At 34.3% G+C, this 16,038-nt stretch overlaps 1 protein-coding gene across 2 annotated transcripts in view; it reads right to left on the reverse strand.

Annotated features, from left to right (window-relative positions):
• LOC145678008 (speckle-type POZ protein B-like) overlaps positions 1 to 16,038 on the reverse strand; it is a 35,796-nt gene that overhangs the window by 13,873 nt on the left and 5,885 nt on the right. The window contains exon 1 of one of the 2 annotated variants that reach the window (XM_081748203.1): positions 10,337 to 10,824. The exons of the other annotated variant lie outside the window; for it this stretch is intronic. The gene's annotated coding sequence lies outside the window, so the exon portion shown is untranslated. Of the gene's footprint in view, positions 1 to 10,336; positions 10,825 to 16,038 lie in introns of those variants that run through there. 2 annotated transcript variants of the gene reach the window in all.

The following is a 16,038-nucleotide window of genomic DNA, read 5'->3' on the forward strand; positions in this document are numbered from 1 at the left end:
TGACGAATTATGAACCCCCTCGGATATGCATTTTACAATTAGGTCCTTGTGCGTTAATCATGCAAATTCTGGACTTGTTAGAATAAATCTTTCTTTCTTTTCTTTGCAGGTAAATTGCTGAAGGTTCGATGATTAACAAGCTTGAGACACGGAGCATCATTAAGTGCCTCCATCTCCAGGGGAAATCAGCAAAACAGATCCACGAAAAGGTGAAAGAAGTCTATGTGTATGAAAGTCCATCCTATGAAATGGTATCCAAGTGAAAACGGCAATTTCAAACTGGATATATGACCACCGCCGGTGCCTCTAGGTCTGGAAGACCATCTTTCTTGATAATGCCGCCTTGACGAAGAAAGTTGAGATCATGAGGATAACCATTGAAAGTATTATGTGTGCAGTAAGTATGAGTTATGGGTCTGTCTGGAATATCATTCACAACCAACTGCATCTTCAGAAAGTGTCAGCAGATGGGTGCCTCGACTGCTCACACCTTTTCAGAAGACAAATCGCGAGAACATTGCATCTCTGTGAGGTGAATGAAGAGGACTTTTCCGGCAGACCAGTGACAATGGATGAAAGTTATGTTTATCTTTATGACCCAGAAGGAAATGAACAATGGACATACCTCTCCTCCTCCCCCTGAAAACATCTAGAAGTCTACCGACAAGGTGATGTTTTCCGTTTTCTGGGACTGTGAAGGGGTCATCATGACAAATTACCTACCACAGGGGAAAACTATTACTAGTACCTATTCATCTCTTGACTAAGTTACAAGAGGAACTGAAGGAACGTCATGGATTGGACACAAAAGGGGTGCTGCTGTTAGCAGACAAAGCACCAGCTCATTCCACCCATTCATCCACGATATAGGCAGTTGAATTAGGATATGAAATATTGCCCCTCCCCCATACTCACCGGACCTACCATCAAGTGACTTATTTCTCTTCCCAGAAATGAAACGTCCACTCAGAGGACGCCATTTTGACAGTAGGGATAACGTCATTTATGAGATTAAACTGTGGTTTCAAAGTCAAACTGCAGACTTTCACAAAACGGGCTTACGGAAATGGAAGAACCGCTTGCAAAAATGTGTCGCTAGGCACAGTGACTACGTAGAGAAGTACTAATACCATCATGATGTCAAAAGTTCTCCAGAGTGGATTTCTTCTAGGTGATTGCATGAACTTTTTTATACCTTCTTGTATGTCTTGACGTCTACTTCCAAAAACTGAACACCCTTCGAAAATTCAGGAGGGGCAACTGACCTCCGCTGGGGGCAGCCATCACAAAGAGATTTATGAAACATAAGTAGATTTGTTGGTATAGTTTTTTTTTTTTTTTTTTTTTTTGAGACACAATTTTCCATTTTCTCCATCAGTTTGTTAAAATCTTTACGCACGAAATTGGAAAAATCTTGAATCTGCTTTGAAAAAAAAATGTACTTTCCATCCGTTTAATGGTCTAGTCAGCGCGGACGGACAGCTATTCAAAACTCGTTTTCAGTATAGACAAATTATCTTGTTTTTGCAATGCTACCTATTTTTTTTTTTAAAAAAAACTAAATGTTAACCTTAAATTTCGTACTGGTCTTATTTGTCTTGATAAGAAACTTCAGTTAAACAAAAATAGGGGGGAAATTATAAAAGTTTCTACGTATTTGCCACGAGATTGGCATACAAATGAAATGGAATTTCACCTTGATTGGAAATCATCCAAACAACTCGTATGACCTTCTAATCCAAAGTACACAAAGCTGATATGGTTCCTTTATATACTCTGTTGGCTCTATCCGTCAAGTTATAACAAAGACTTACACATTTACGACCTTCTTAGCAGATTAATAGTAGGATATACGGATAATACGTTTTATAAGAGAAAATGATAAGGTTTCTAAGGGTTTTCAAAGTAAAATCACTAAAGCAACCGCATAAGAGATTCAAACAAATCTTGTTAGCAACAAAACAAACACTGTCTACAACATTATTTTACTGGTTTCTGGAGTTCATTATCCTGTGGAAGGACTCTGGAAAATGTATTGCCTATTTAATAACATTAATTCTATACTATTTGATAGTTGTACGCGGGTTCTATTTCTATGTGCTGAATCGAAAGGAAAGGCTGAAATTGACTATTGTTTTTTGCAATATCCTCCTGAATTCTGATTGCCTACAAATCTCTTTTGCTGATGCTTTCAACCAAGAAGAATGAAAGAAAACAGGAACAATGCTAGTGATTGAAGCTTGTGAAAAATAGTTAGATTAGAATTCGGAGCAAGTTCTTGATAGGAAAACTTAAAAGACAAAAATACCAAACGAATAACCTACTTAAAAATGGCACACTCAGTGCACAAGGGAATCAACTCCATTTTTTTTTTTCGGGGGGGGGAGGATCATTTTGAACATTTTTCATCTTTAAGATTTATAACTGAAGGTCATTATAGAGCTTAAAAGATACATTATCAAATACTGTGAGTAACTCTTATAATGTAAGGAAACAGTAACTTCTCCATGTATTAAGTGCAAAGTACAAACTTTGTTTCTTTTTCTTATATTTATTCACATTTTAAATACTAGCGTACTATATCACTATTATTATTTTTTCATGATTGTCCGCAGAATGGAACAAGGGGGTGCAACTGCCCACCGCTGGATTTTCGAACCGTTTAAGTACTATACTATATTTACTATAGTTAAAAAAAAATACACAATGTGTGTATATAATTGTTGTTTTACACAAAGTATTATATGCACACATACTCCAAGTTGTATGTATTCATGACTGCACTTGTGTGTAGGTCTTTTTGACTCCTTTCCCCTGGAAAAACCCTGCGGGCTTCCCTGGTTATTTTTATTAATTATAGTATCACAAACTATTCTAGATAGCTACTGCCTTTCTTTCCTAAATCACCATCTAATTCCTTTTTTTTAAATTAATATTGAATATTATGAATAAAACGTATAGAAGTAAAATTGTTAAGTTTGAAATCGTACATTCCGAAGAAAACTACCCAATCTATGCAGATGACTAATTCCCTTTACGTTTTAAAAAATGATAATACTCGTATATATACTGTGTATTAGCTCTCTCGTAGATATATAGTTAGCGTACGCGTCTTCGACGCGGGAAACCCAATTAGATTTCCGGCGGAAGCTCATATCATTAAGCTTTACCGTCATACTAATCATAGTAAACAGACCCATCATGTAACCTTGACATTCTATAGATCTATGTTTGCAATGCCACCAATGACACATAATCCAAAACGAAAGATAAGTTGTTCGTCTTTATTATTTTGTGAGAATTAAGTACGTGGTTTAACTCAGTCCCTTGTTTTCCTTGTGTAGAAGACAAATTACCTATCTCAGAACTGCTAGTGAATATTTATATTTCTATTACGAAATAAACGGTTAAAAATGTGTCTATTAAATCATTTCGAAATGAAAAGAACGAAGAAAAGATGACGATAAAGAAGAAGAAACAAATTAAATATCTTCTCATAAGAATGGGAGGATATTTTTCTCTGTTTTCTATCTATTTTCATTAATTGTTTTTCTTTTGCCTCTTTCAGTTATAAACATTGAAGATACATTATCATAACACATCATAACAGATCAGAATTTTTCACTTCACCTCGAACGTGGAGATGTTTACTGTAAATAACCTATCAATTGTCATGTGTCATGCAGAGTATCAACAGGCCCGCGTTCATGTGTCCTTGCAGCTGAAATCGTGAAACGTAAATGCTGTTTTCTAACGATAAAATTAAGGACCCTACTTAAGTAGTATTTGTTGACTTCTTTTGTGTAGAGACCAAGAACTTCGTTTGACTTTCAGTCTCTTATGTCGAAAAATCTTGAAAATGTTCAAACAAATATTATCTTCCGCCTGAAGGCCGACGCACTAGGAAGACTTTCATCATGAAGATAGAGGGAACACGAAAAATTTCCATCCTCATATCTTCACATCTAAGTCTTTCCGTTTGCTTGTTGATGTTTGCTTTTCCACTTACGTCATTATTGGTGTCATGTAAGAAGATTACATAATTTACTTTAACCAACGGTATATTTTAATTGGTGAGTAGAAGAACAGTACAGGTTCAAATAATCATTATACTTAAGGGTCATGTACGCCCGAAGGGGAGGGAAGGGTGGGGCTCCCGAAAATACATTAAATTTCTTAAGATATTCTTAATATAAATAAAAAAATACTAAAAGTAATATAGCAACTAGAGACTTGAGCCCCCCTATAAAATTTTCTTCGGGCGCCCATGCTCTTCGCTAAGCTTAGAATAGTTAAGGCAGTAAAGAATATAAAACATGTAGAAAACGAGCCAGGTAGTATCTGCAAAACGATATTATATGAACTAATGAATGTTTTCCAAATTTTTCGAATAGTGCATAATTTTTTATCCTGGCATCTTTTTACACGTATAAATAAATATAAATACGTTTCTGACTCTTATGAGCACGAAAATACTTTTTTTTTTTTTTTGTTGGTCGTACAGTATAAATTCATATTTGAACCATATTTTAGCTTTAAATAATATATTGGGAGCAAAGTGATATGAAGTCGTATTTATTTATTGTCATATATTAGGCGTATTTCACTTATTCCTCAGAAATATTTTTACCAGTATTGGCAATGAGATTATTTGGAACTTACTTCCTTAGAAATGTTTGACCTTGTGTAAAGGGATTTTAAAGAAAACTATATAGTGTGAGGGATAACAGTTCTGACCTGGCGTAGCATCAGCCAGTTTGAAAAAAGAAATTATCTTCTCAGCCTCTGTGTGCCCCTATCTCTTCTACAACGATACCTGAAATCCAATTTCTTTGCTGCATATTGGTGTTTTTTTTTCATCCACTTCGGAGGGGGACTTTCAATACACAGAGGATGAAAGCAGTACTCTGGAAATATTGGTAACCCACTTTGAGTACAATCGAAGATATGATATCCCAGCAGAATTTTTCCCTGTGCCAGCCTCTGAAATCGTCATTGATACTGATGATAAGATCCGTCTTTTTTCTTACACTGAACATACGGATATTTTTCAAGTATGAGAGTTATTCTCACTTTCGTTGGAGGCTTTTCTGCCAGAGAACCTGACGTCGCTGAGCAGTATCAAAGATATCTAAACTGACATCCTCTACTAATGTGAAGCTATGTGGTTTTAAGCTGTATTTTAGATGATATTTTGTCATATTTACTGGGCATAAATGCTGACATATTTTCGAAGCTTTTAGGTCATAGAAACACAAGCTCCAGTCATAACTGATCTTGTATTGGAAATAACACTAATTGTCTATTTTTCCAGATGCACAATAAGTTCATTATCCCTCAGTAATGATGATTTCCGATAAGAATCACAAAACATAATTGACAAAGTAGTAAACCATGTTGTAATAATGTAAATGAATATTATCATTCTGCTCTTCATGAAAAATCTTATCTATGATTTAGCAACCTATATAAAGAAGAAAATAATATTTACAATACAAAAACCTGTCAGTCTGTGAGTAATGCTAATTCCTAATAGTTCGCAATCAAGCTAATAAGTGTCGCTACTTGTGCTATTGCATGCCTGATGCCAAAAGATGCCGCTAGTATGCCAGCAATTAGCAATTTTAAAATTATTTTGACAATTTGATTTCAAGTTTAAATCTCGATTATTTCAAAATAGGACAAAGATCTCAGCCATATTTAGGTTTGAGAACTAATATTTATGTATTTCTACAGTAATATATTGTGACGATTGAATTATAGCTTAAACTGCATTGTTTTAATTTAATTATTTGGAAATCAATAATGATGATATTACACATGGACATGTTTTACTGTTTTAAATTAGGACAACCGAAAAATTAGAGTTTTTAATAGGAACGATTTTAACCTACAGTATATAGGAGAAGCGAAGGCCTGGGCACAACAAATAGTCCAGGTAAATTTAAATCAATTTGTTACTTGAAAATCACATCATAAGTTAATGCCTTCTTAAGAATAAGAACTCTAACATTATTTTCAATTTTATTTCGATTTTTCCACACGATTTTTTTTCTGTATTACTAACTAAATAACAAAGAGCAAATCATAGTTCTGATTAAATAGAAGGACACTTTCCCACTCATTTCGATCAGTTTTGGCGATACATGAAAATTATAAAATGAAAACTGTATACTATACATTAAAGTGAAGCAAGATATCCCCGGCGGAAAAGGATTCAAATGCCTGATGTCAAGGCAACAAATGTAGCCAAGATTCTAATAAAAATATCTTTGTAGACAGTACATTATACTAAAGTTTTAAAATTCATTTATGGTTTCGCAACAGCAGCAATAACTCATGAAAAGATTATATCACGAGGCAAGTTCTTAAGCGTTTGCGGTTTTTTTCACGTTCTGTGATACCATTTGTCGACCCCGTGTTCACAGTACGCCATAAAGTTCATTATTCGGCTGATGATATAACAGGAATATATGTTATCTCTTCTAGTTGTTTGTGGCAATCTACAGGAAGAAAACAACCATTTAAAAATCAGAGATACAGTTTTTCTATAAATAACTTTCAACTATCAGTTTATTGATAATTCGTTTTAAAATTTGCTTTTCATTATAATTAATTTATTATTTCGAATAATTGTTCATGATCTGAATATTAATAAATATTTATGAAATTATGTGGCTTGGTCATGATACTGTATAATAATACAAGGCTAACATCTTGATCTAAAGGAAGTTGGGCAATTACAAGATTGAGTCCTATTCACACAGCTACGAATTTGCTAAACGTATGATACAGATCACATTGTTATTGATGAGAAATATTGTATGATAATATGTAGCTATAGTATTAGAGATTACGTGGTTAGACATTTTAAACTCGTTATATGCTCCTATGCAAATGAAGAAGAAAATGTTTAATGTCCAAATTCCTTAGAGATATTTTAAAATCATCTACAAACATTGGAGCTTGATAGAGAGATACTGTATGTGCACACTTTAAAAGAATGAATGCTGCTGTTAATAAACAGAAAATTCTTGGAATTGAGGTTTACTTTCCGGAGGACTTGAAACCTTCTCAGGAATTACTGATTTTTTTCAAGGATCTTTTACTAGTAACATTAGACTACTGATCATTTCTTTCACCATCTGGTGTGATCATCTCTTTTTTATAGAAGAGTGCCTTACGAATATATTACACTCATATTTTTAATACAGCATGGAATTATAGATAGATGAACCTGCGGGTAAAATTAAATCATTTTAATAAAGTAAAATGAGAACTGCATTACAAATGTCGATTTTCAAGTATGGTATCAAGAATGATGTGGTGCAATGCATTTAATCAAGTAATTGTGGAACTAATCAAGGATGTTAGGAAATAATAACATAATAATAAAGACGTGTTTCAGCGTGTTTTGATGTTCCTCTTATGGGAAGGGATAGCAATTGTTATAGTAAGATGGCCATATCTCGAAATCTTTTAAGATTAGAGATATGAAATTTGGTATTTAGGCTTTTCATTTATAATAATTAAAAACATGTTTAAGTGATTTTTAATGTTTCCCTTAGAAGGGAGGAAAACAGCATGAAGGAAAAAGTGGAGGTTACACTTGTTATAATGTATCTCGAAATTCTTTAAGATTATAGACATGTTGAGGATATAAAACTTGGTTTATATAAACCCCTTATTCAAATCAAGTAGGCATATAACAAAGCATTTAAGGAAATTCTGCTACAGCTTTTAACAAGAGAACTAAAAACGGAAACAAATGCTGAAATATAAAGGGTGAGACCATAGGTCGAGTAATCGAGAATCTGGGGGCGGGGTCCGTAGCTAACCGAAGACTAATTTAATATAATGTAGTGTCCAAATACGGATTTTGCATGCTTACGAAATGTTCTGGAGATACGAAGCATTCACAAGTAACAAAGAAGTCAGTAATATTGGACTATTATCTTAATTTCGGGTCAGTGAAGATCACCGTCTGTAACTCTCACTTTAAAAAGAATTCCGCGACTTCATAGTCGTATTACCAAATTTTGGGGTAAAGTGTGGAGGTAATTAATTACACATTTTGTAAATGAAACAAATAGCAGTAATAACAATCATTTTCATTTTTGAGAAACAATAATCTTGCTTCCTGTCTTGTTTCTTTATCTTTGGAAATCTTTTCCAGTTGTTTAGAACTCAAAGAATTTTTTGTGGTTCAACTTCTTCTACCAGACCCTCTTCCCCTCGAATTACGAGACTGTTACCCCTTCGATCCATTGAACACATCCCGTGATCGCCATCATACCAAGTACGAGGTTTATTTCTAAGCAAACTATTGTGTTTGTTATTAGGTATTTGAAAGTACATTCTAAACATCATTCACGCTCTCTGTTGTAAAGTCTTTATGTATCTTTTTGTTATCCTATTTCTAAATGTGATAATTTACTGAAATGAAATTATAGGCATTACAAATTAACAGAAACTTTGATTGAACATTCTGGAAACAGTCCTTCTTTGATATGAAAATATGAGACATTTATTCCATTCCAACTAATATGAAAATTAATGTATAAACTTTTCCAAGTTGGGATGTGCTGCATGTTGCCGAGGGTATTTGACTCGTTAGTTGAGCCAGTTCAATTTAGGTTACTCCCCAGTTACCTCACGATGGTAGTTCAATATTGAACAATCTGCGCCTAATCGGTAACTTAACCTGAAACCACAGGAAGCACTTATTCCTATAAGCACAGTTACAAACTCTAATGTGGGCTAATTATTATAGAAATGTGACATATCTTAAGTAGTGGCCTTTTCTGACCAGGTGGTTAATATACATGTGATTCGGATTCGATACCCAGTGGGGTGGTTGTCTTGTAACAATCCACGTAATATCTTATAAAGCCTTGGCACTGAAAATAAACTGTAAAATCTAAACAATCAATGAAGTATCCGCACATAAAATTAGACCCTGAAATAGTTGAAGACGTCCTCCCATGTTTTGTATATTCCAGCTGAAATCCTGACTCCTATCCTAGTTTTGGATTGTCTGGCTTATTAGTTGCTATTCTCATTTCGGAGAGCGGATTCAATTCACAATGGAAGTTCATGTGATTGTAATGTGACAAATTGTCTCGCTTTGCTCGACACTGTATCGGTTTTGATATCAATCCAGGTTGCAAAATTTCTGGCCAACAGGTCAAGTCCAGGGCACGAAATTTCCGGTCAACAACTCTCCTAGGCGATCAAATAGTTTAGCTATAGACATTTGACCTCTACATTATTTTGACAAATGCGAAATGGTGACCAAATTATATGATCTGGCTACTGGGTCTTAGCCCTGTGTCTCGGCCAAACACGTCGTGGGAACGGTTACCTTTTCGAAAGTATGTAAAATAAATAAATAAAGTGTAACGTAATCACACAAAAACTAAAAATAATGCTTTTGATCATTCAACTTTTTGTGCAGTGAATTTTATCAATAAACATATTATTTACTTATGACTCTGTTTTTGAAAAAAAAATTCCGTAAGAGTAAGAAAAAATATAGAAGAATAGAGCTTACAATGTTTCCGAGAATATTCTAATCTAAATGATCTTAAAAGTTTATTGTAAAATAAAGTTTTCACATGCTTTATTATTATTATTTGCTTTGATAAAAATAACATCACATAGAGCCTATTTGTACTGTGTCTCTACAGATTTCTCTCTAGCTTTCTTGTTTGGTTGGACGGATGTAATGGCGTACGCGAAAAGGGTATTGCGTTTTCCTACCCCACCCCACTCCACTGAGCATTATATTATGGCAAAATAAACATTTACCATGTTAAAATATGAATAAAAAATGCCATGGAACGACATGGGTTTGGGTACTTGAATTTTCACCATTAATGAAATTCTGTGTTCGCCAAAACAGAATGTATCCCAAGTCGGCTTCACATTCACATTAAAATGTAGTCATGTGATAGTTCGATTCTCATACTAAGCAGCAGAACTAATAGAAGTACGTTTTTCGCATAGCATCGCTATTGTAAACGGATGTTTACTACAAATATATTATCTAAAATAGCAGTTGTTTGCAGATATGAACACGAGAAATGTTCATACTAATAAGATCCTGGATTAAATTTCCAAAAACAATTATTTATCGTCAAATACTAACTTAGGCTATATCTTGAACAGTTTGGTAAAGGTGTCATTACAATTGAAACTATCTGAGGATCTTCGTATCAGATAAGTTAATAGATGTAAGATTGCGGAAAAATTGTGGAAAAAAAAAAAAAAAAAAAACGGAAAAATTGTCATTTAAAGGTGTATCTAAAATAAATGAATGGAAATTTCCTCTTACCTGAATTTGAGGTATCCTCCTCTAACAACAGGAAACTTCTGTGCGATAACGATTTCCAAATTCAACACATGTGCGTCCCATATGTGTGATTCTGTGAAAATGTGTGTGGCAGTGTTGTTGTGATTAGAACGAAAACAAACCCATTGCGCAGGTCGTGCGCGTTCGTGAAACACGGACGGTCTTTTTATATTTGTGTGTATTTATTTGTGTACTTTATATCCTAAAGACTGCCTAGTTAAGGCGTGCCGTTCCGTTCAGCAAACAATTTATCAACTGTGTATTGACTAAAGATGCGAAACGTGTCAACGTGAGCAACACGTGAACGCTAGCTTTGAGAAGTTAGAATGGAAGTTCCCTTGGTTAACAGACAAATAAAGTTACCCATTCACTGGCAGAGAGCCAGACCATGGCCTTTTCGCTAATCACTTTTTACAGGAAGTTAAGATAAACTATTAATTTTGATCTTGGCCACGAAGACGCAATAATCCTGCATATTTCATTTCTATAAGATCTAGAACTAAAATGTGTTCAATACGTCATAAAATTACAAAAGATGCTTCAATGTTGTTCACGATAGCAATAAAAAAATTTATATCATGGATTTATTTGTCAAAAGTCAGTAATCACATGGATGACTAGTTCGTTCCGGTAGAGGAAACAGCTCAACCTTTTTTTTCTTATTGCTATGTGCGTCATTCACTGACAAATCATGCTATGATAAAGTTGAACTACTAGGACAGACGTTTTTTTTTTTTTTTTACATATGTCGTGTATATACTTAAATGCTTTGTGTATATATTAAATCCTCTACTTAGAAATGAACGTTTGTATGTTTGTTTACCCGATATACAAATCCACACGGTTGACTTGGCATATTTCAAAGTAATTTTATCAAAGAGATCATCGTCTGGAAGAGACTTAGAGGGCTTTTTGGTTTGTATGCTAAAGGGAGGAGGGGTTTAAAAGGGGAAGAAGTTGTCTAATATACATATATATATATATATATATATATATATATATATATATATATATACAAAATATCTCACTAATTTCTCACGTTGGGATGGTCGGTATATGTAACCTGATTTCTAAAAACGAGTTGATGTACACATATGACTTGTAACCTGGAAAAATACTGTCGGGCTAAGACACCCCTAGGCGGTGGGAAGAAATGACATGTATAAGTAATCGAAAATGACCAATATTAATATCGAAACCAGACTTTTCGGAATAACTTAAATGAATAGTGACTTTCCAGATGTCGTCTAAATGCAAGCTCAGCCATCGGCATGGGGTGGGGAGTGGGAAAGGATGAAAAATAAAATGTCCAAAATGATCGAGAAAAATGTTGAAAAATCCATAGTTTTCGGAGTAACTGAGCTGATTGGTCAGTCTCATTGCATTTAAGCCCAAGTTTAGTCAAATACTTGCGTGTGAGCTTGTTCGAAAATTGACAGAAGCAACTGCCAAAGGCGTTGCTCGTGGTTTTTTAAAATTTTATTAAATTCTTTACTTTTCACAGGGGCAATGCCGAAGGTGTTGCATGTCGTTTCTTATCCTTCTCGGTTCGTTATTTATTCCACTTAGTTCCTTATTTTCTGAGTGGCGTACTGGAATTGACAGGGCAACCCCGAAGATGCTGCTCTTCTTTATGTATTCTTCTTTACTTTCTATTATTTCAAATAATGTACTTAAAAAATTATTCTTCCCGTCTTCACTTCTGCTAGTTTAACTATATCATAAACCAGTGGTTCCCAGTATTTTGTGACGGACAGCACGCACTTTCCCGAAAGACCACATCACCACACACTTTTTGATTGTTTTTAAATTAATAATATAAATTATAGTGATATAAGACTATGGAGGAGTGATTCTATGTGGTAATGAGTAATGCTGTTGCAGTTCGAGGTGTTGACTGGTATTTGCCTCAAGACAAATTTTAACAGTTTTTAAAAATGTTTCATGTTTTTTTTTTAATTTTAAAATTTAGCGACACATGTTAAGAGGCTGCACAACACAAGGGTTGAGAATCATTGTCACGAACAATGGTTCTTCCAGGCATGCTTCCGAGGTGTTTGCCCCCCCGAGTTGTAAAATTGCTTCCTCCTGCCTAAGATAAATTGCGATTACATGTCATTCTTGGGCAGGGTATGTATTTTAGCAAAAAGTGTTCCGTGCACATGTGTAGTAATAAACTAATCCTTTATTATAAAATACGAGTATATTATATGTAAAAGTATATGTTTTGAGTAACTCTAATATGCAAACTTCAAAACATTCAGGAGGTACAGGTTGCATAAATGTCTAGGCGAAAATATTTAGATATTCTTCATCCTAAATCTATCGACATTTCTAAGAACGCCTGGACTGTACGCTACCAACATTACATTTTGGTGTCGTGGGCTTACATAACAACAGAAAATAAACATCCGGGCAATAGAATGATTCTGAAAACGTTCTTTTGCCTTTCATTTATCTAGTCTCTGATTTAAGATTGTTGAATGACGAGTACTTGCTCTTTTTATCCAGATCTGAATTAAGACTCGGCAACGGGTAGTTTCTAATATTTCTTTTTTAAAAAAACTCCTTACAAGATCACGTTTTACCATAACAATAGAACATAGATAAAAGATAACATTTAAGTAGGTTGTTATTTTAAGTGCTAAGAGACAGTATGTCTCTTTTAGAGTATGGAATGTTTTAGTATTTTATCGAGCATCTCTTATCAAATGAACATTTATTATTTATCCGATAAGAATATAACAGATATAAGAATTCGTGACACCTAACAAGCAGATTAATGACGTGCTTGAGTTTATTTCTAGTTATTCCAATGTAAATCAGTGTAAAACAGGCCTATAGATACTTCATTATTGAATGATTTATTTATCCACTTCGTTATCTGTTCTTCGATTGGAGATATACTTCCAGTCATGTGGTAATGATCAATCAAAATTAAGAAAAGGACATTTTAATAGAATTGAACCAATTTGATATTATAGAATTAAAGCAATTTTCCATGTAGAATATTCCCGTTTGCTCTATTCCTTCGTCGGCGATTAACCTTCCAACAATTGATGATATCAAATTATTATTGTCTTCTTAGGTAGTGAACCATTGAAAAACCGTTACTAGTTCCAACACGGAAAAGAAATGTCAAAATATGTTTTTGATGAAAGCCTTGTTTGCAATCTACTTAAAATATGCCCTTAAATATGCAGTAAAGATATAAACATGCACTAAAATAACTTCTAGACTGCTGGATCGATTTTGATGATGTTGCATGACTAGACCATAGTCTAACTTTGGTTTTATCACATTAGTTTATTTGAAGGGCGTGTTTTAAAGGGGAAGGTTCAAAAATTTATGTCAAAAATTGAATACACCTGATCTCAGGACCCCGTTCAATTAGGAAAATGAAACTCGGTGTTAGTGATGAGCAAATGCAAGACCAAGACCAAGACCGGGGTGGTCTTGGTCTTGCTCTTGGTCTTGCACATCCAGTCTTGGTCTTGGTCTTGCACTCGAACACTTGGTCTTGGTCTTGGTCTTGCTTGCAAGAGTTTTGCAAGTCTCGCTTTTAAGAAACCTTATGATTTTCATAGGTAAATTTTACTCTGGATATAAGGGATAATAAATTCTGCAATGCTCCAATAGTAATGAAAATACAATATGTTTCTAAATGTAATATACCTGTAGCTTACCTTCGTGTATGATGATAATGTATAACATAGGTGATCCCGTGCTTACTTTTATTTTTTTAATGGGTGCAAACGCTTCACTACTTATAAGATAAATAACAACGTTTCGTAATCTTTTTATATTTTTTAACAGTGTGACAATTACGCTCACATACTCAATTAATTGTTCATATATTCAAATTAAAAACATATTTATATAGAAATTCAACTTATTTTAAAAGTCAAGGAAAATTTTATTTTGTTTCATTTAGCAGCCAAGCGAACCTCTTTCATTTGTCCCAGGTAAAGAAGTTTCTCTGCTTTCCAAAAAAAAAAAAAACATAAAACGTCGACCGCACTAATAGACCACCCACCTTTCTACCTCGCCAGTCAAAGTTGATGGAATTGCTATTGTTACTTCAGCCACACTGTCGCACTACCTAAGTACCTCGATATCGCAAATATCACGTCACAGACACACAGGAACCAAAATTTTTTATCTATAATCTTCGCAAGTGCTTATGAAACTCTTTAACATCACGTACTAGCCCAGAAGAGACGCTAGAAACCCAAGCCAAATTATCAACCGATTTTAGGGAAATGGTGTCACGAACTTCAAGCGGCGAATCAGAATCCGAAATTCAAAATTTACAAAGAGAAAAATGAAGCGTCTATTTAAAAAAAAAAGAAAAAAAGAAAGAAAGAAAGCTGGGAGAACGCCTACATGGAAGAGAGGTTACTCTAAATCGACTCTTCATCGTAAAAACATCACCAATACGCGACTCATAAGGATATGTCAACTTATATATATATATACTTAAGTAATTAAGACCCCTTAGCAGCCAGCTACTCAAACCACGCGTTATCCACAGCAACATAGTCATTACAAAATTACTTATGTAAATATTTAAAACATTAACCATAGATATTATTTTTATCATCTTACGGTGACGCTACGTAATTTGTGATTTTGAACTGAGTCTGTGATTGATCTATATATGTGGACTTCCTGTATTCAGTGAAAAGAGAGGAAAAGTAGTGCGATGGATGGCGGATATATATAAACTGTGCGAGTGAAATTTAAGTGCAGATGGATTTGATAAGTGACGCATCGTTGCATTTCAACAACATGGAGATGAAGGACGGAGACACGGGTTCGATCCCCGATACTCGAGACAGATGCCTTGCCACAGGAAGACCCAGACGCTTCAGACAAACGAGGACCTCTTCTCCGGGAGTTGAACCCAGAGGACAGCGGGGTCTGAGAAGGGACATTAGGAAGCATTGTGACGGTCAGTTAAGTACAGTGCAGTTTTCTTCTGAAGTGTGGAAATATAAGCGGAAAGACTTATTAAGGTAGGACAAAGTATTCTGTTATTTTCTTTATTGAAGAAGGACTATGGCCAATATTTCCGTGATTCGTGATCTCCATACTCACCCTTTCCTAGAAACTTCGGGACATTGTTTATTCATACGGAACTGTCCGTAAACATTTAGAGCATTTTTTTAAATTCTTTTTGAAAGAAGTAAACAAATAGCCTAATGCCTTGGTTGCATTTCCAAAATTAATTCATTTCATTCTTGAATAAGTACCATGAATTTTTTTGTGAATATTATACTAGTGAAATTTGTATACTTTGATTTGATCTTCAATCATGCATTTATTTGTAATCGTCATGTGTCAATATTTAGATCCTTGAAGCAGTCATTATAATCATTTATATGCAATCCAATATTTATTTATATCAAGTGTGGATTATTTCTCCTTCAAACATAAATCGCGTTTAAGATGTGTGCATGTAATATAATTTCTGTTTTGAGTAAACCATGATTTAGCGTCAAAGTCTAGTTGTTCAAATTTTAACATTTGTATAGGTTGTGTTAGGGAAATATGTGTCAGAGTGGTAAACAGGCTTAATACCATTTTATTGTAACTTGTCAATTTTTATTATACTCATTCTTAAAAGAAACAATCAATATAAAGCTTCCAAAGACGTGCTATGTTCAGTAAGTTTCGGACAA

The sequence above is a fragment of the Thermobia domestica genome, chromosome 2, assembly GCF_964235325.1.
Source record: "Thermobia domestica chromosome 2, izTheDome1.hap1.1, whole genome shotgun sequence".
In the NCBI taxonomy this organism is placed as follows: Eukaryota; Metazoa; Arthropoda; class Insecta; order Zygentoma; family Lepismatidae; genus Thermobia; species Thermobia domestica.